Source organism: Apus apus, chromosome 8 (assembly GCF_020740795.1).
Source record: "Apus apus isolate bApuApu2 chromosome 8, bApuApu2.pri.cur, whole genome shotgun sequence".
Classification (NCBI taxonomy): domain Eukaryota; kingdom Metazoa; phylum Chordata; class Aves; order Apodiformes; family Apodidae; genus Apus; species Apus apus.
This window is the reverse complement of record NC_067289.1, coordinates 24,948,391-24,965,475: the sequence shown is the minus strand read 5'-3', so window position 1 is coordinate 24,965,475 and position 17,085 is coordinate 24,948,391. Positions and strand designations below refer to the sequence as shown.

At 44.7% G+C, this 17,085-nt stretch overlaps 2 long non-coding RNA genes across 3 annotated transcripts; both read left to right on the top strand.

Moving 5' to 3' along the window:
* Positions 1 to 550: 550 nt before the first annotated feature.
* LOC127387901 (uncharacterized) lies at positions 551 to 4,489 on the top strand. 2 transcript variants are annotated; one of them, XR_007890236.1, is made up of 4 exons: positions 551 to 713; positions 1,202 to 1,283; positions 2,506 to 2,656; positions 4,085 to 4,489. It is a non-coding gene; the product is annotated as an uncharacterized LOC127387901 (long non-coding RNA). The 2 variants fall into 2 exon arrangements; XR_007890235.1 differs by having other exon boundaries at positions 2,506 to 4,489.
* A 69-nt stretch (positions 4,490 to 4,558) lies between these two features.
* LOC127388007 (uncharacterized) lies at positions 4,559 to 15,612 on the top strand. Its single transcript, XR_007890264.1, has 4 exons — positions 4,559 to 4,747; positions 7,342 to 7,455; positions 12,054 to 12,094; positions 14,424 to 15,612. It is a non-coding gene; the product is annotated as an uncharacterized LOC127388007 (long non-coding RNA).
* Positions 15,613 to 17,085: the final 1,473 nt, after the last annotated feature.

Genomic DNA, 17,085 nt, shown 5'->3' with positions numbered 1-17,085 from the left:
TCGACACAGACCATGTTTCCTGCAGGTGTTAGTGCTCAAAATCTACAATACATTGAATTTTTTTACAAAAAGACAGGCTAGGTTACAGCCAAAATGAATTCACCTGTATTTTGAGTGACTGTACAAGTTTTGTAAAAAGCTGTGAATCCTCTGGGTCAACTGACCTATGGGAAAGTTTGCTGTGTAGTTGTACCAGTTCCAAAGGGAACCCACAGAAAAATAAACAAGGAGAGAGAAAGCAGTTGAAGCCAGTAAATCCTCACTGTGACATGAATTACCTTCAAGGACTTTGACTTGGTCTCCTGTTCAACTTACAGGATTGTTTTTGACCAGAATTTCTAGAGCCAGGAAATGAAGAAAAGTGAAAGAACTGGAAAGCCATCCCTTAAATGCAAGTTATTTGGGTCAGGGCAGGAATAAAACTTGACATGCAAGGGACTGGGATGTCTGTGTCAGTCAAGAAGGTCTAGTAAGCCCTTCTGGCCAAAAACCTGCAAACTGATTGATTCTATTATTTTGTATATTTTTATATTGCTTTTTTCAATTTTTCAGAGCTCTCTTTGAACTGCTCCTGTGGTGTTGGCAAACTTTTCCAGTGAAAAGTCCAGTGACCAGGACTTCTGGTCTTGCTGCTTGGAGGCTCCTCCAGTTGAGAAGTGATGCCTGGTGGTGGAAATCACCTTTACTCTCCCATTTTGTTCTCTGTCCCTAAGGTATTTGAATCCACGTGGCATTTCTTTCAGTCTACTGGAGGTTTAGTGAATCAAATCAATACCTTTTACAGCATCAAATATTTAAGTGTAGAAGAATCCTTTGTGAACCCAGTGAAACAGAGAAGCATGGGAACTCTCAAGTGTTTAGAGGATCCTCTTTTGTTGTACCTCCCCAAAAATGAGCAGCAGTGGCAGTATAAATGTGCTGCCATCAATACTAGTAACACAGTTCTAGTAATTAATTCTAAGCAGGTGTAATTTGGACCCTCTCTCTTTAATGGGGAATTCAGCCTGAAATTCTGTCACTGGGCTGCACCTTCAGCACTTCCCAGCCACTAATGTAACATATAAAACTGTTTCTTGGGGGTTTCTTGAGGGTGCATCTCATAACAGGACCACGTTTAGAGTCATCTGCCTTGGGGGATAGTCAGGAAACTTAAGAATTGTCACAATTACAGCTATTTTTTTGTTCGTTCCCCTTTATCAAGTGTACAAGACTGATGCCCCACGTGCTGCAGTGCCAACACCTCTGGAGCCTGGCAGGAAAGCTCAGCATGGAAGGTTTGGAAGGTATTTCTTGGGATGGACTTTGCTGGGGGGTTGTTGGGCTTGAGAAAATGAGATGAGTTTGTAGAAAATGGCTAAATTCAAGAATTATTTAATGGAATCAGAATTGACATTTTGCTAAGGAGTTGAAATATAGATGAACTGACTTAAACCCAAGAGAAAAAAAAGGATTTTATTATAACCAGGGGGAGTAAATATTTGTAGATTATTATCAGTGTTACTGTAACATTAGAAAGAGACACACAACATTTTGACAGCCTATTTGGTTAATTTTCATGATGCAACAGGTATGGAACAGAGAAATCTGAGTTTATAGACTGGCCCCAGCAAACAAATCCCTTACATGCCCAGTGAGATAAAATCACACAGAGCCAAGAGTAAACACAAGCAATAAATAATGCTTATTAGTAAACTGAAATCACAATTCTGTCTTGTCAAAGTGTAACAAATGGATCTTGGACACAGGCTCAGGCTTGTTTAAAAGTAAACAGAAATCAGAGCAGTCATTTGAAGATGAAATGCTGATAGGACTGCACACCTGTGTGAGCATTTTGTACCACTGATGGCTGTCAGAGAGGAGCTCAGCTGGCAGGCTGGGCAGAGCTGTGATGTTTGGCTGGAGTCTTCCCTTCCCTTGTACAGCTCTCACAGCCACTCTGCCTCCTTGGAGATGTCTGGAGAGTGCTCCAGATCTCCAAAAGATGGGGTTTGAGATGAAGCCTCAAAAGCACTGTTTCTATTGAATTCCTCCTGGCAGATCCAGATGGATGCTAAGTCATGACCCCTCACTTCACACACAAGCTTTTTTAATTTGTTTGAAGCTAACATTTATTCACAGCTGACAGCAATAAAAATCCCCTAGAAATACTGGCACTTTTTTTTGACCCAGGTGTTATAAAGATCCAATGTATGTCACTGTGAACTATTGCAAGAGAACAATACTTTTTGAAGTGTTTAGTTGCACAATGTTTAAACAAGGCATTAAATATTTGCACAACATGGGGGTGACGTCCTTAGTGTTTTAAACAAGGTGGGGACAAATGACTGAATTCTCACTCTAAATTCCACAACATTGTCTCACAAACTGTCTTTCTGGAGAGGTGACGTGGCTGAGATGATCCAGCAGAAGTAACAATTGAGAGGAAACACATTTTCCATGTCTTGCTCACTCCATCCTCCAGTTTATTCTGTCCTTGGTGACCGCTGTTCTTCCTGCCCTTTGCAGCCACCCTTCCCAGGGCTCTGCTCCCCCCAGGAGCTGGTGAGGTTCTTGGCTCATGGAATCCAAAGCCAAAAATGGGCAAAACGTTGGCAGAAGCACAGCTGGAGACAGTTCCACCCCTGAACAGACTGTTCTGGGCCAACAGACCAAAAAGGTGATCCTTACTTTACTCTTCTGCAGGGTTTCCTGTAACTCCCAAAGCAGACTGACCACCTTGACAGCAGCCAGGGCAGGTTCCTCTTCAGGATCTTCTAAAACTGTAGCCTGATTTTTGGTTTTTTTTCATTGTGAGGGCCATATTTGGTTACTGTGGATAGTGCTTATGTGGCTTAAAAAATAAACTGGAACTATATTTTTACTCTGAGCAACAGATGAAAATGGAATAAAACTGGCAGAGCAACTGTCTCCAGCTCTTTAAGAAATTGATCTCTCCTTACTGATAAATGGCTTCTTTTCTCAGCACGTCTTGGATTAGTTTGTGATGTTTTTCTTATTGTTGCTCCGTTTCATGATAAACTCATTTTCTGGGTTCTGGTTAGGAATAATTCCTTCTTTGTCCTTTTCTGCATTCCCTCGTGTTCCCAGAACTTCTGAAAAAAGGATCTTTTTTTTTTCCTCCATTAGTCACCCTGGTCTGACAAATACCTGCTTGTTTCCTCATGTAAACGTGTAAGAACTATCGCGTTTGCTTCTCCACGTTGCGTAGTTGGGCTTAATCATGATGGTGAGGTTAAAAAAAATCTAGAAGAATAACATCACTTACAAAGTACAGGCTTCAGTGTGGTACTTTTCAGGAGCATCATAGTCACTGAAACACTGTTTATACTGAGAAAAATCCAAGTGACCACCAACAGCTGTGATTTCAGCTGCAGCTTTGATCCCGTTAATAAGACTGACTAAAAGACTTTCAGCCACTTAAAGCTCAAGGAAAAACACTTTGTGAAGGACAGTGCAGCAGCACCAAACAGGGATTTTCAGCAAAGCTGGAGAGACTCCAAAGAGAAAGTTTTTCAGCTTTCCTTGCTGTTAAATTTGAGCTTGTGTAACGTGGCAAACCTTGGCTGCTGCGACCCGAACAGTGCATGGCTGCATCCTGCTCCAGCAGGGACTGAGCTGACCTCTGGGATGGGCACCTCTTCCTGAGCACCCTGGGAAACATGGGCCTGATGCAGCTAGTCAAAAATGCTGAAATGGGCACTGATGTTCAGTGGTTTTCCTTTGTATGAAGAGTTTCTGTGAGGAACAGAGCAAAGGAAACTGGGAAGCATGTCACGTATAGTTGGAGTGGTAGCTCTGGTCTGGAAAAATGAGCCTTTGGTAGAGTCAAATGTTCAGCATATTCTATCAGATTTATTTGTTTGTTTTTTAAAATCTACACCCTGGTCTCTAATTGTGCACATCAGCAGATTGGTAGGTCAAGACCTAAGAATGTTGCTATTTTACTGATTGAGGGATGTGATGTTAGATCAGTTTCCTTGGAAATGGTTGGCATATTAGTATCGGCCAGGAGAGGTTTGTGCCCAGCTGCAGCACAAACCACAGACCTGGTTGGTTGGTTTGGTTTGGCTTTTTGCATATCTAGATCTAGCCCTCATGGCATGGAGCAGTCACCAGCTTTTCCTGCAATCTGTACAACATATCTTTTCTCACCTAGTGACCAGCCTTTCCAGCACTGTGTTTGGCTTCACCAACAAAAAGCACCATCCAGCTCCTTAGGTAAGCTGCTTCTGACAAGGAATATGATGGGAGCTGGGAAATTACTCTGCTGTTTCTCTAAATCAAGCTGGAATGTCAGGGATTTGGGTTTAACACCTTCCCCAAGCCTTTAAGAAAATGCCATTTACGACAGAAAGCAGATTAATATTTTCTACTTTGCAGATGCAAATCTGACATTTTGTGTTGGATTCTGCTGACATTAATGCACCCACAGTGAAAGGCTGGGACAGGGCAAGACCAGGTTCTACACGATGCAGCAAACAAAACTCTGCCATGTTTCTCTTTTGGGGGAGCTCCTTTTTAATGCCAGACTGTCCATACAGACTCAGTGTCAGCCTGAGATAAGGGGTTGGGTTACAATGCAAAGCTCAGGATGGGTTTGCTCATTTTTTCACAGCTGTGGAATTTTATTCTTCCTGATATCAGTGTTATCAGATGTTGTTATCATGGGCTGGAGCTTCTGTATCGACGTCTCTGATGAACTGATTTGCTGCCAGTTTCAGAGCCTGATCCTCTCATCTTCTGTAAGGTAGGTCTGGGCTTCAGAGCTGTGACATGCTCATGAACACAACAGAGTGCCACATGCATATGAAGCAAAAATATGTATATTGACAGAGGTGTAATGTGATGGAAGTATTGCTGTGAATATTGTGGTTAAGATTTCCTTCCTGAATTCCTGATCACATCCACCCTTTCTTTTTTGAAAGAATTTTTAATTAAGGGTAGTACTCCTTTCTTGGTCTTCTCCAAAAAAAATCTACATTTAAGGGAAATTACTGTGTAAAAGAAAAAGGGGGAATAACTTTTACTTCTTTTTTCTGTGTAAGAGATGGCAATTATTGCAGAGTTTTCCATGCAGACTGTACTCAAACCCATCCTAACGTTTTGTTTTGAGTTTTTTTGCAATAGTCCTGGCTGACCTTGCTCCCAAAGGTGAGCGTGGAAAACAACAGGAGGGGAGGGAATGCTGAGGGTATTTAAAGCACAATAATGGGAAGTGCTGGTGACCTCCCATTGCCACCCAGTCCTTTTCTGTCCCCTGGCAAAACCTCTGGCTTGTCCCCACCACTGCACTGCTGGCCCCTGGTCCTGTGAGCCTCTTCAACAAGGGAACTGTTATCAATCTTAAAAACACAGAGACTCCAGTGGTAACTTTTTAAGGGCACGATGGAGACTCATCACAACAGGACTAAGATAATTACTTTTTGGTGCATGCAGAAGTCACATTTCATGACAGAGAGAAGCTAATTTTTAACAGCAGATTTCTCTCAGTAGCTTCTTCCAACTTAATTTCTAAGGAATGCTTGGGTAATTACTGTTAATTCTCACTTTGAATAAAAAAAACATTGCTGATTGCATACCTGGATTTTTCCTTTTCCCCTTTTTGGGAAGCAGGAGATTAGTTTCAAGAAGCCAGCCATATATTGGCTTTTATACAATAGTAGGTAATTTTAAATTTTAATAACTGGACTTTTGTACTGACCTGAGTTGAAGTGAAAGTGTTTTCCAAAGTAACTTGATGTAGCATAGCCACAGTTTATATTGAGAAGCTGAACACAAGTTCCTTTATTGCTCTGTTTTCTGCATATTCTGCTATGCCACATTCTGGAGGCTGTCTTGAAAAGGTTGGACATGTATTTTTTATAAGTTATAACTTTGCCATAATCCACAAAATGGAGAAAAATAAAGCACTTGGTCAGTGGCTGAGCACCTTCAGCAGGCAGTGCTTGGCTCTGTGCAGGCTGCAGCTGGGGCTGCCATGGACACAGGAGGAGCAGGCAGGGGGTTTCATGCAGCACTTGAGGGTGGGGTAGTTCTGCCCAGTGATGCATCACAGGAGGCAGCAAAAGCAGGGAGGATGGGACTTCTGACCCACACGGGTGTAAATGCACCCCAAGTTTGCACCCTGAACATGTCAGGTTTAACCCCCTGTTCCTCAGCAGAGCCTCCCAGCTGGGGCTGGGGCCAGGATGTGCTTTGGTGGTAGGAAATCAGGCAGGTGTGAGCTTGGTAAAACCTCTCAGCTGTGCGAGTGTCTCCCCCTGAACACTGGCACTGCTCGAGGCTGCAGGGTGAATTCTCAGACCTGCAGGTGTTGTATCATACCTGAGGAGTCAGGAGGAAAGACACAAAAAGCACACTGCCTGCCAGGGAGAAGGAAATGCCCCCAGCATTTTCACAAGGGATGTTGGAAACCAGGCACCCTTACCAATGTCTGGTGAGGACAAATAACAATATTTTTCTGTGTCCAACCTTGCAATTATAAAAAGAACCAAAATCTAGTGGAATAGATGAGTTTTTGCTGAGATCAAGCAGTTGTTATGATTTAGGCCTTTATTTTTTCAAGTCTCCTGGATTCTAATAAGCAACTGTGCATATTTGTAGGGGATGCAGCACTTTGTTAGCAGAGTAAATTTGTTTTAGGCATAAAAACTTGTTTCTTAACAAGACACTTCAAATGGAGGAGGTTTTGATATTAATATTTTTCTTCTGAAGGCAGCCTATTGATGCAGAGAGGAAATGCCTGGCAATCCCACTGAACGAGTCACAAGCACCAGCTCTTAACTCAAACAGATTTTTGGCAGGAATTATCCAACTGCTCATGCTAAGCGTGGTAGAAAACGTTTTCTTATACAAATAATGAAGATACCTGAAAATAGAAGACTGTATCATGATGTGACAGGATGGAAATATAAGAGAGTTTGAAATGAGCTAGAGAAGGTCACAGAAACCTGCTGTTCTGTTAAGAAAATAGGAGATGGTGGAAGATCCACAGCAAAAATCACAGGCAGTGGGATGGGAATGGCCTTGTGGGGAAGTCACAGAGCCCATCTCTTACTGAGTCACTGAGTTTATTGTTTATCACAGGAACAAACATGGTTTTGTCAGGGGAGAAGTTATAAAAACCTTAACTCATGATAGAGCACCTGATCTTGGCCCACTGCTGGTGTGGCTCTGGTGTGGGCTGCATGTGTGTTTGTGCACATTTGTAGACTTAACTATATATATACTTGATGCTACAAATGTTAATTGTCAAGTCTGCAGGTAGCTACCTCTGCTTCTGTTCTTTGATAGACACTCTACAATCATACCTGCCAATATAATTCCTCTGTTTTGTTCCAGAGGTTTGTGCTGTGAGGCTCTAGTGTGACAATGGCCTTTCTGAAAGCTTGCTGTCACTGATGGGGTCATCAGGGAGCCTGAGAAGGGAACAACATTTTTTATATGAAAGCAAAGGTACATTCTAACCTTTTGAGATCTTTATAATCCATATTGAATATTAGCAAATAATACTTTCCACTGTGAAGTGTTAGGAACTTTTCCCCTTTGTTTTGCTGTCTCGTCATCTGCCAGCCAAGAGGGAGCATAAGTTTAGGACAGTCTTGCTCAGGACAGTCTTGCTGACACTTGAAGCAATTCAGGTCTCCTCAGTCAATCTATCAAATTAAAACAGAATTGAAAAAGGCTCTGGACATTTCTGCATTTCTTGCAATAGGCTGCAGAAGACTTTCCTCAGACTAAAACCAAGATGACCTGTTTATGGGGCCAGCGTGTGCCCAGGGTCTGAAGCAGCTTTGCAGCTGTTGATCAGAAAAGGAATTGCAGACATTAACTCCTTGCTTTTACCCCTGTTCTTCCTTGCTTATCCCTTGGCTGGGAGGTGATGAGAACCACGGGCAACCCCTCAGGTGGGAGTGCAGGAACATCCAACAAGCCCCAGAGGTGTGGTGCTGTTTGGGAGCTGGACTTCTGATGAGCTGCTGTTGGGCTCTATGGCTGATCCTAAGACCACAGCAGCAACAGCAAATTGCCACTTTGGGGCCAGTTCTAACTCAGAGAAACAGCAGAATGGCTGGGGCAGGTACAACTAGCAGGCATACCAAATAAATGGTGCAGGGGGGGTGTATCTTGGATAAACAATGCCTGGTTGCTACATCTATTTGCTGAGTGCCCAGGGCACCCATGAATGAGAGCAGCATTGCCACAGCATGAGGATATTCTTACAGATCCAACACGTTGTGCTGCACCAGCAAGACCATTTACTGCTGGATGCTGCTGCTTTTCCTACAGACCTCCCTGCCCAAACTCTGAGTCCACCAGTTGTTGTGGACACCACGATCAGGCTGGCAGGGTTGTAGGCCCCAGCAAAGGGTCCCTCTTGTCCCCCAGGGAGCCAATTAGAACACTTGGAGCTTGTTTATTTTTCTGATTTCCTTGAAGACATGTGTTGTGAGCAGTGATTCATCCACCAGTTCTTCCCAGTCCTGTGGGACCTGTGAAAGAGTTGTTCAAATGGCTGTTTCTCTCCCATTTCCTGGAAGCACTTGGTGTTTGTGGCAGGTTGCTGGGCGGCAGAACATTGCTGGACACTGCTGGGGCCAGGGCTGCCTCTTGAAACCTTATCTCCTGGGCGTAGGGTCCAAGATGTTATCTCCATGAAAATCCCAGCCCTTCAGTTTTGTAGGAAAATGACTTTTCCTTAGGGGCACGCAGGGTATGAAGGCTGCCCATGGGAAATTCTGCCGGGGAATAAAGGCTGGGAATGTGCTGAGGGCAGCATTGCTCTTCAGTGTTGGTGTAAGAAACTTATAAAAAAACTTTGATCTTGTTTGTTGAGCAGGAAGTGCTGTGGAACCAGAGCCAGGGCTGGGAAAAAAACAGGACTAGAAGCTGAAATTATTTTGGGACAGCTAGGGATGGAGGCAGGAGGGTCCTGCAGGGAAGATCCCTACAGAGTCACACTGGAGTGAAGCTTATGTTGAGGTGTTTTGTTTTCCTGTTCTTTACATTCATGGAAGAGCAATCTGGCAAACATGGCAGCCTAAACCCAGAGGCTGTGTCTTCTGCTAAAGCCTCTTCCACAGACTCCTCCTGGCAGGACTCCTGTTAGGAGGGCAGGGTTCTTGGCTTTGCTTTCTTGTTCTCTGGGGCAAAGTACTTTTCAGCAGCAAGTCAGGAAAGCTCCCAGGCTGGACACAGTGCTGTGTCTCCTGCACATCTTGTCCAAAGCATCCATGCTTCCCAGGGATCAGTTCTCCATCCCTGGGGATTTTTGATGCCACAGCTCTGCCTGGGCTGATGCTCTTCCTAGTAATTGCCAAATTACCAGGCTGGCAGTAGTAATAACCACTCCTGTAATTTTATTTTGGGCCAGTTCTTCCCAAGGCTTCCAGCAGAAAGGGACCTCAGGGTGCTGGGAATGTTTTTTACCTTGTCAGTCAAAATATTTTGGATTGTGGGATAATTTTAACAACCACAGGGATGTGTGTAAGCATACTAATTTACCAAGGAGAATGTGATCAATGCTAGGCCAGAAAAGCAGAGCTGGGCATAGGAACAGGCAGACTTTAAAGCAACAGAAAACTTGAAAACTGTAGATTTTGGGCAAAAATTTAGCCAGGGCTGAAGAATTCTGGTCAGTTTGCAGCATGACTTTGGCACATGGGAGCTCACTTTGGGAAATTAGATTCTCAACTCCTAAAGAGTGCAGAGTTTAAAGAGCTGACTCTCGCAGCTGAGTTTCTGATCAGTGTGGATAGTGGTGACATTTGTTCACCAAATCATACAAATCTGAACAGCAAAACATCCAACTCCTGCTCAGACACACAGACCTAGCTCCTGCACTGCACCCAGGTGCCTTTCATGATCCAATTATTAGAGAAAATGGTAGTTTTGGGGACACACAGACATGCTGCTCTTGGCTCAGGAAAATGCCAATTTTTAATGAAATTTAATGACATTTCAAATGTCATTGCAAAACGTTATTTTTTTAAATAACCCCAGATGGTCCTGCCTCCCGGGTGAGGTCAGCCCTGCACCAGCAGCTCAGCTGGGACAGGGGAAGGAAGCAGGGACACTTGGTGCTCGCTGGTGCCACCCCCCTTCACAGCACCTACCAGAGCAGGGTTTGGATGTCAGAGTGCCTCATTCCACCCCTCTCACCTCCGACAAATCTGCTGACTATCTTCCTGGAATAATCAGATTTTAAGAAATTATAAAAGCACTAATGATTCTTGCAGTGATGAGAACACTCCCGTGCAGCTCAGAAAAGCCATCCAGAAGAACACAGTGGTCACCAGTGCTTGGACAGCCTCCAAGGGACGCATTCCCCAAAGGAACTAGGAGTCAGATCTTGTTCACCAGTAGGATTCAGATCTTGTTCACCAGTAGGTGATTTGTCAGTTGGATAGCAGGGCATTTCAGGGGAGATGTCAGAGCCTCAGCCTGCCCCAAAGCACTTATTGTTTAGAGCGTAACTATAAGCTGGAACAAGTGTGATTTTATTCAGTTTGCCAAGGGAAGCAAACACTCCAGGCCTTGTGTGGGAGCCAGGATGAGATGTTATTACTTGGCTTCCTTCTAAAAGCAGGTTTTTTATCAGCTGTCTTTCCTGAGTTCAGTTTTCTCTTTCCATTTCACATTCCCTATAATTTTACAGAGCAGCACACTTGGCATTTCCTGTCAGATGTTAGCTACTGGAAATAAAAGTGCCCCAGCAGCTCACTGCCTTGTATTTTATTGGAGAGCTTCGTGGCTGTGGATCTCACTGCAGATATGGCACAGGGACTGACTGCTTCAGTTTCCAGAAAAAAAAAATATTGCTTTCCAGATAAGAGTAAAGGAGAAAACTTTGTTTCTTTTTTTTTTTCACTTCCATCCATGGGCAACCTGTGCCAGTGTCTCACCACCCTCATACTGAAGAATTTCTTCTTAATGTTGAACCTACATCTCCCCTCTACCAGTTTGAATCCTTCCTCACTTGTCCTCTCACTCCAAGCCCTTTTTAAAAAAGCCCCTCCCCAGCTTTCCTGGTGCTCCTTCAGGCACTGGAAGGTGCTCTAAGGTCTCCCTGGAGCCTTCTCTTCTCCAGGCTGAACACCCCAACTCTCCCAGCCTGGCTCCAGAGCAGAGCTGCTCCAGCCCTTGGAACATCTTGGTGGTCTCCTCTGGTCTGTCTTCAGGGACTCTGTGTCCTTCTCGTGAGAAACAAAGGGTCTTAATGGGAGGTAACATTTTCCAAGCTAAGGAGTGACCTGGGATCACAACTCTGGCCTAGGGATCGTGTCAACTTCCACACTTGTCCTCCCAGGATCGATTACCCCGTGCACAGCGATCGGGATGTGCCCGGAAATGTCACTGCAAGATTTCAATTAGTCACCCATGGAACTTGTATTTATTCACTTGTCATTTATGTGGAAGAACATGAATCTACTTGATTTTTTTTCCCCCTAGTGCTATGAATAATATTGATGGAGTTGTTTGTACTTCAAAACCACAAGGTGGTGAACTCAGAGATATAAAAATGCAAAGAATTGTAATCTCTAAGGAATGAAAATGGGAAGTCAAGTGTTGAGCAAGATGCTTCTAAGGGAAACAATGTGTTTTCTCAATTATATTACAAGTGATTTTCTTGCAGTGCAGAATAATTTTTCATTCACTCTTTGAAGGAAAGTAAATAAGGAAACTCTGCATTTCATCCCCCTCTCCACCCCCTTATTGAATAAATGCTTAGGCAGAACATCTTGTCCTCATTTTATTTTTGATTATCAGTTTGTGATTTTTTTCCCCTCCCCTTTCCAGGTAAGTAAACTGCTGGTTTCCAGGTCTTTGTCAATGCGGAAAGGATTATGCTTCTTGCTCCCCCTTCTCCTTTTTGTTGTAAATGAGAGCTTTTTGTGATTTTTTTTTTTTTTTTTTCTCCTCATGGTATCACTTTCTTGGGGTCACAAATCAGAGCAAAGCCTCATTCTCTGAGAGGTAAAGCTGGGTGTGTGGAGATGACTCAGAATTATTGGAATGATGCTGATTTGCATTTCTTGGTTTTATTTTGAAAGGTCTCAACCCAGTAAGGATATTGAACACAGCCATTCTGCAGGTATGGAATTTTTAAAATTCGTTTTGTGGTTTTTTTAAGAAACAAAGAGGTAAAACTACATCACACTTGTCTTGATTATTTGCTGCTCTTTGTGGACAATCATGCTTTTGAGAATTCCTGCAGTGGATGCAGCATTTGCTTGTGCTGTGCCACCTGCCAGAGGTGCTGCAGCTGGAAAAAGAATGTGTGTAAATGCTGGAGCAATGGGGGAGTCACCAGAAATCAGGGAACTACAATCTATGGCAGGGTGTCTCCTGGAATAACAGTCACCAGATAAAACTGTGTGTGAAGTGGGGCAGCAGTTATCAGGGTGTTGTCAGGAAAGAGCTCATGCTCTGGAGCAGGTTGTACCCAGGTGAACAGGAGCTCAAGCAGAAGATCCCAGGGTGGAGGAGACATCCCAAACCAACACGTGCCCAGGTCCAAAGTGGAAAGCAGTTCCTCAGATCCAGGGCCTCGGGGAGATGGTGAAAAGCAAATTGCACGATGGAGAGAGGATTCATTTGCAAGGAAAGTAAAGGAGTGATCAGGTGAACCAGCAAAGGAATGAATCCCCAAAGCTGAGAGAACAACGGTGCCACTGAGTGAAGCTGTTTGCTTGGAAAGTTCTGCTCAGCTCTGGGCTGCAGCCGTAGGGAGAGAGGGAAAGGAAAACAACCCACCTTACCCATGGCTTGGGAACTCTCCAGAAAAGTATACTGACTTGAGGGCAGAGGAAATGCCTGACGAGGAACTGCTTGATGTGCACAAAATACTCTGCCTTGAGGGGAAAAAAAAAAAAAGGAGTTTGACAGGAGATCTGCTTTTGGAATACCAGGTACTAAGGGAGGGAAATACGGAGTGAGATGGGGACATCACGAGGCTTTATACTGCAGTTAGAAAGAGGAGGTTCTTGTTGGACACTTGGAATGCTTGACAGCCTGGCAAATGGCTGGGTGGTAGTGGCAGCCACCAGTTTAAGGACAGAAAGGTATCTGTGTGCTGCACTGGGCACATTTTGTATTCCCAGGGTTACTCGGGGCCTGCTGCGAGGCCTGCGGTGCAGCCAGTGGGAAGCAGGATCTCTCTCTGTTTCTGCCTTTCCAGAGGCTTTCATTTCCAAGGAACAGCAAAAAGTGCCCTTGCAGGGCTTACACTTGGCCTCCAGCCAGAGGGAGGGAAACAAAGCCTGTGTCAAGGGTGTGAACTTCCTTCATTCCCAGGGGGGCCAGGCCAGCGAGCGGTGGTGGCACCTCGCACCAACCCTCGGGGCTTTTCTTAAAACTCAAACTTCCTTTCAAAATGGCTGGACTCAGTTATGAAATACTTCATGTCCATCCCACTGAGAGAAACAGCAGACTTTAAAAAATGTTTCCATGTTATGAGAATCCATGTTTGCACCGACGGAGGATCCAGTGAATAGTATGGTCATTTCAGACACTTCATGATCCGGCTCCAGGCTCCCCCGTGTGTGCTGAGCAGCCTCTGACAAACCTTTCTCTTTCCCTTAGAAGGTTTGTTAGATGAAATAGCTGTTTCCAAAGTGAAAAACACTTGGAGCTTCTCCAGGTTACACTTAGGGGAGACAGAAGATGAGAGAGGTGAATTAAGCTCTTGGGGAGACAGGCCATGCCCTCCTGCAGGGCGCTTCAAATCACCCAGCTCTGCTCCCTCCAGTCCCACCGGGATGCGCAGGGAAAGCGGGAAGTGATCACAGAATCACAGACTGGTTTGGGCTGGAAGGGACCTAGATCCAACCCCTGCATGGTCAGTGACACCTCCCAGCAGCCCAGGCTGCTCCAAGCCCCATCCAACCTGCCCTTCAACACTGCCAGGGATGGGGCAGCCACAGCTTCCCTGGGCAACCTGGGCCAGGGTCTCACCACCCTCACAGCGAAGAATTTCTTCCTAATATCCAACCTAAATCTCCCCTCTTCCAGTTTTTGACCTCTTGGAGGTCAAAATGGCACCGGTGTGGAGGAGCACATGAAAACCAGCAGCAACATATCCCACCTCCCCATGAAGGGTCAGGCTGGGAAGGAGAGGGAGAGGGTGGGAAAGCAGCAGCCGACCAGAAAGGAAACGGCATGCGAAGGTTTCCAGCTCCCCTGCTCTGCCTGATTTCAAACAACAGCCTGTCCACAGGAAGTGAAAGTTGATTAGCAGGTGTTTCACCAGTCTGCTTGGGAGTCTTTTTTTTACACCCTGCTAGGTCAAAGTACCCAGACAGGAAAGTCATAATACCAAAAAAGCCTCCTGAACATATGGTTTTGTCTGAAAAGCTTCACATCGTTAATGATGCTCTTAGGTGCTCACGGCGGGTGTTTTTTTTTATACATTGTCTGTGCAGGTTTGGCTGTTAAGAGATCCAGCCTGGCACCTCTTGCCCCTGGGAGCAGGAGGGGCTTTAAGCAACGCTGGGAAATCCAAAGAGCAATCTTTCCTGGTGAGTGTACTTAGAGAAACGAGCAATAAACGCCCAGCGCTGTGGTCTGCTGTCTGACTCAGCTGAGAGGGGAGGAGGTGTTTGCTTTGGCAGAGGATACTTTCCAGCCTCAGGAGGTTCCTTAGGCCAGGATCTTTGGACTCAGATGGGTTTCTGGTGCAAAAATGCTTCCTCAGCCTTTTTCCCAGCTGTTTACAGAAATTATGAGATTGCAGACACGACCAGTAACATCTGAGTGAGGCAGGGAGAGAACAGGACACGGAGAGCTTTATAACAACACATTCCTTACCACACAAAGTGATTTAAAAATCCATTTGCAAGCCTGTTTAGCTTTCCTAATAGGCTGCTGATGCATGTTGGAGGCAAAACACAAGACTTTTCTTTCAGAGACGGGGTAATAGCCCAATGATGGTGAGGGAAATTTATTCAGGTTAAATGCAGTTCCTGCTTCTTTGCAACTTTGTCCTATTTTGAAGCATCTCCAGTGCAGGCAGCAATAGCTCAGCAGAACTGAACTCTCAAAGGTAATGGTTGTTGCATGGGAGTCTTGACTATCCAGGGTGTTCAGTGGGCTTGATTGATCAGGGCAATGCAAAAAGGTGAGGCCACAAGCACAAGAATTTTATAGCACCCATAAAGTACTGTACACAGGCTTTGCTCAATTTTATGCTGTTAAACGAAGCATTTGGTATCATATGGCACTTTAAGGGCTTTGATTTATGTTAAGGCAGAAACTGCAGCTGTAATAAACATTCTAAAGGATGAGTTTAAGAGCAATGTGCTGTATTTATTTGTGACATAAACACTCACCTGCAATGCATTTGAGAATCATCTCACAGGGCACATTACAGCCATTAAGCTTCAGGCACAGCAAGGTCACATCCAAGGAGAAGATGGAAGTGGCTGGGAAGAAAGGGGTGGCAGAGCAAATATTTTGAAAGAGCAAATGGAAAAATATTCTTTTTCTCCTGATAAATGGTCCCCAAACGTGACTATAATTTCTGAAAGAGTCTCACATTGTCCTGAACAAGGTAAAGTTCGAATCCAGTCTTGTTTAATATGAAATATTTAAGCACACGGCCATGAAAATAACATGGAAGTAAATATAATAAAATTATATGTGTTTCAGGTTTATGAAATGTCCCTCAAGGATGATTGAAAGCACAGGAACCCTGTTTTGTCCTGGGCCCTGCTAGGGATGTGCTCCCTGTCGAGGATCCCCCCACCATTACCTTTGCTATTTGGGTGCTGAATTAATTATGCTCAGTGGAACTTGCTTAAGAGTAACATGAAGTCATAATTTTAAAATTATTTAGGTAGCTTTAAACATAGCCTAAATAGCCTAATCCTTCCAGCTTTGCCTATTTGTGTATGACAGTCATAGTGTGGGAGAGTGGGAATAATGTAATTGAAATTATCAGGAGTTAATGACAGGGCTTCACTGGCAGAGCAGGTCAAAGGCTCATGCATTAATTCCTTTGGGAATCATAGAATAAGTGAATTCAGGAGGATCTCCCTTTTGGCAAGCACAGCTGGATCTGTCCATAATATTATCATAGAATCCCAGACTGGTTTGGGTTGGAAGGGGCCTTAAAGGGGCCCTTCAACACTGCCAGGGATGGGGCAGCCACAGCTTCCCTGGGCAGCCTGGGCCAGGCTCTCACCACCCTCACAGCAAATAATTTCTTCCTCATGTCCAACCTAAATCTCCCCTTTTCCAGTTTTAATCCATCCCCCCTTGTCCTCTCACTACAAGCCCTTTAAAAAAGCCTCTTCCCAGAAATTTCATCCTACACTAGAAATTTCAGTTCAACATGCTCACTCCCCAGGTATTTTTCCTGTTGCTTTGATTATGGGGGCTAGAAGGGCTTTCTGAGACCTCGGAGATAAAATAAGTTTTTCTAGATCTTCCTTTAAATAAACTGGCTGATAAAATTGATCAAAAGTTAAAGAAAACAGTTTCTGTGGGATCCTTTGTCAAAAGAGCATCGTGTCACTGTGCTGAGTTGCACAGCAGGCTGATTTGGACGGGATGTGAGAGTATTAAAGGATAAAAGCAAAGTATTACTGCTTAAGACAATGATGAAGTTGGAGGTTGGAAGCTCTCTGGATCAGAGAGACCTAGAAAAGTACTGTCTGCATGACAGCGCTCTCCTAGAATAACCGGGCTAGTTCCTTAGGAAAAAGGTTGTGTTTTTCCCCCCTGCCACAGGCTTGCGCTCTGGGCTCCCTTTTCTCTCTGAATATCAACGATTTTCCTTTAGTGATGGCCCCGCTGAAAGTCAAGGTGGGCTGCGTGGCCTTCGAGCTCCCTCAGGTGGCCGGGAAGCCCTGGAGATGAGCGCTCGGGTTCCTTCAGGAGGAAGATCTGCAGCTCAGGACCTTCATGTCTTGAAGAGCAGCTGCAGTAACCGGAGAGGGCTGGGCTGGTTTCAAAGGACTCGACCGGTTCGTGGCAGCGGAAAATGCGGCCCCAGGTCATCGTTTTCTCCTGACACATTTGTTAAAACACACGGATGAAGGGAAAAGTTCACAGTGGATGCGCCACAAGCAGGGTTTGAACATT